The sequence below is a fragment of the Morone saxatilis genome, unplaced genomic scaffold (genome assembly GCF_004916995.1).
Source record: "Morone saxatilis isolate NCDOM2014 unplaced genomic scaffold, NCSU_SB_2.0 Contig19, whole genome shotgun sequence".
NCBI lineage: Eukaryota > Metazoa > Chordata > Actinopteri > Moronidae > Morone > Morone saxatilis.
The window spans coordinates 23391868-23395030 of record NW_023339751.1 but is presented as its reverse complement, the minus strand read 5'-3'; the positions used below and the strand labels follow the sequence as shown (position 1 = coordinate 23395030).

The window sequence follows — 3163 nt, the reverse complement described above, 5'->3', positions numbered from 1 at the left end:
ATGCCAGGCAGTCAAAAGACGTAGTTCACCAAACTTTCGTCAACCATCCGAGCGCGAAACCACGCAGCAAGAGTAACCTGAGGACAACGCACGCTCCAACAGTTGAAGGACCCACGCAGTAAAAATCCAAATATTCTAACTCCGTAATCCATACGCAAAAATACAGGAGAAAATACAATGACGCGTGATGTTTGCTGCTCGCTCCTCCGTTCTCCCGTCAACAAAACACCGGGAGACCGGAAGAAAAAAAAAATCTCTTCCGCATCCTGGCCTCAACTCGCGGGCCAGTGTGGGGAAATTGGAAAAAAAAGACGAAAAATTCCTAACACCGAACCCCCGGGCTGAAAGGAGCACCTCTGGCCCTCCCACAATGCACGCCTGGGTTGCGGAGAGGTGAGGAGTTCATACAAGATTAAATGTGTTCTGTGAGATCTCACCGGTCAAATACACAGAACATTTCAAAACTCGCTGAAGCCAAAAATAAAAGTGTCCATCAGCGACGCTCGGTGGTCGTGAAGCTCAGCTCAACTGCCGGAGCCCTGTTTTCAACTTTCCCAGAAAACAAAAAAAGGATTCTGAACTCGGAAAAAAAAAGGTGTTTTATTATTTTGCAATAAAGTTAGAAGGCTGCGTCCATCGCCACAGACCCCTCCTCTCCTCCTCCACCAAGAACCTACGTCCTTCATATCCACCCCGACTCCCTCACCATTAACACCCACCCCCCTCGCCCCTCCGAACCATCTTCCCTCTTTCAGCACTATCCTGGATCCAAAACCTCGCGACTTATCGTTAGCTTCCAAAACCACACACCAATCATTGTTTCTGCGCGTTTTCAGTCCCAAGGCACCTTCTCCCCTGGATCCTGAACAGGAAGACAGGAGAACACTATCGAATCCCCAACGTTACGGAGCGCTGGAAGCTGTGCCACGACAAAAGAAGCGACTCGACTCCAGCATTGGGGGACTCTCTTTCCCATGAAATAACATTTCCCAGCCACATGGATTACTTTCCAGGTGTTACTTATATTATTAGGTGTTCCATGACTCGGAAAACTATCTTTACCGGCTTTTTCCCGGATCTCCATCCCTTCAAACAATCAAAGATCAGAAATTCATCCCTCATTGCTGTGTCTTCCAATTTGCTGCTTGTTAGGTTGTTCGCCAAGTTGTCTGGCGCACCGCACACAAAAGCCTGGCATCATTTGATCAAACTGTAGCTCGAAAACCTAAAGCGAGTCTGAGACGCCCGTAAACATACACACAGCTACTTATCCTGCCTCCCCACGGTTCCCATCCTCAATCTTTTTAATCTCCTCCACTACCTTCGCACCGAACCGATTAAAAGCAACTTCACAAACACACCACCTCGCCGCCCGAGTGTCACGCTTACTGTGGACATGTACGGCACACGCGCTTCCGGTCACCACTTACTTTCCAACGACATCCTTTAACCTTGTTTGTTGACCGAGCCAGGCTACTGGCCTGATTGCAGCTCGCAACAACCACACCACCCAACACCACACCAGATTATTTCCCCAATGGGAGAAGGAAAGAAGAAGTTCTGATACCCAACACTTTTTCAGTCTTTATCGGCTTTTATCTTTTGTCTTCTTTCATGTTTTATTCTCTCAGGCTTTGGCTCAAGCCTTTATTTTAATTGAAACCTAAATGTATGGAGGTAGAAGTACTTAAGTAGCCATTACACCATATCATGACTGGCAATACTCAAGTAGCTCTGAGTTGTATAAGAGTCAAGCAGTACTGTGAGTAAAATGTATTCTTTACATTCCACCACTCGGAACCCGCTTTCACAATGCTGGTAACACCAATGAGACTCCGCCTGTTTGGTGATTGATGAGGCAGCGGGGGTTGGTGGGGGAGGGGGGAGGGGGGCTTGTACTACCATTTAAAAACGTCATTGCTTCTGAGTAACTCTAGCTAGAAACACCTAGAAAACCTTTGCCAGACAAATAAAACACATTACTTACATAAAAGTCGTTATTTCCATGTCATTGCAGCTGTCTAGTAATGAAAACTCTGGAAGAAACACGTTTACATTCATCCACATCAGATAAAATATTTAAAAAGTGGAAAAAAAAAATGAAATGGGATTTAAAGAAAAAAATAACCATACTGTCTGTGGAGCCAATATCTTAATAAGTTGCAACTTGATGTGACTTTGGGAAACCTTCAAGCATTTGTTTGTTATGCAAGTATAATTGTGAATGATAAACTTCATACTTCAATTGTGACGATAAAAAGCTTCCAGCTGGGAGCCGTGTTTGTGGAATGCATTGTGAGATGTAAACAATTATCAATAAAGCTTCTAGACGAAGAAAGTCCCGCCTCCTCATCTGTCTGTCAACTTGGCTAACTCATGTTAGCTCCTGTTAGCTTCAGACTGCCAAATATGGAAGTCCATTTCCATCAGGAAAGGAAATCAAAAGGATGAATGTAAAGTACAGAGTTAAAATAAAGAAACAGTGAGTCAATCAAATGTTAAAAAGTCAGTTATGTGATATGAAGTCTCGATTGCAGCAATAAGTACAACTTTACGCTAACTTTGAAGTTTTACTTATTACAACTTTCTCTCTTACATACTCGTAATTTTGGAATACAAAGTCTAGAATTCCAAATCAAGAGTAGTAGACAAAGTTGTAATATTTTGGATAATCTGTGTTCTCGTCTTTTACTTTAAACCAAAATTGAGGTGCAAATTCTAAAATCTGACTAATCTTACTGAGATACTAAGTCACAGATAAATAAGTAATTCTCCTTCAGGTTCACAATTTTTAAATCAAATAGTTTTTTCATTTGTAAATAAAGACTATTGTCATTCCTAATATGTTTTTTGGCAGAAATGGGCTTCCATAGATGGTAGAGATTTGAGTTTTCTGCTGTGTTTTTGCAAGGTATTATTGTTGACTATATATAAGTTATTACATGAACTTAAAGGTGGCTCCAAACAGCCTTCAGTTTGACGTCTCTTTAACGGCAGCAGATAAATATTTATTTATTTGTAGGGATCAAAATGATTTCTGTGCGTACTGTTCTGACTTAAGCAGATTATATCAGTGCAGTATATATAACAGTATGGATTTAACAGATCAATATTCAGAACAGCATGACTGCAGATTCAGATTAACCCATTTGTGCCCAAAGAC

The 3163-nt window shown here is 41.9% G+C and overlaps 1 protein-coding gene across 1 annotated transcript in view; it reads left to right on the top strand.

Moving 5' to 3' along the window:
• Positions 1-2338, top strand: part of LOC118329834 (reticulon-3-like) — a gene marked incomplete in the record, with an annotated part of 46178 nt that extends 43840 nt beyond the window's left edge. Inside the window, 1 exon segment of the mRNA XM_035664154.1 lies at positions 1852-2338.
• Positions 2339-3163: the final 825 nt, after the last annotated feature.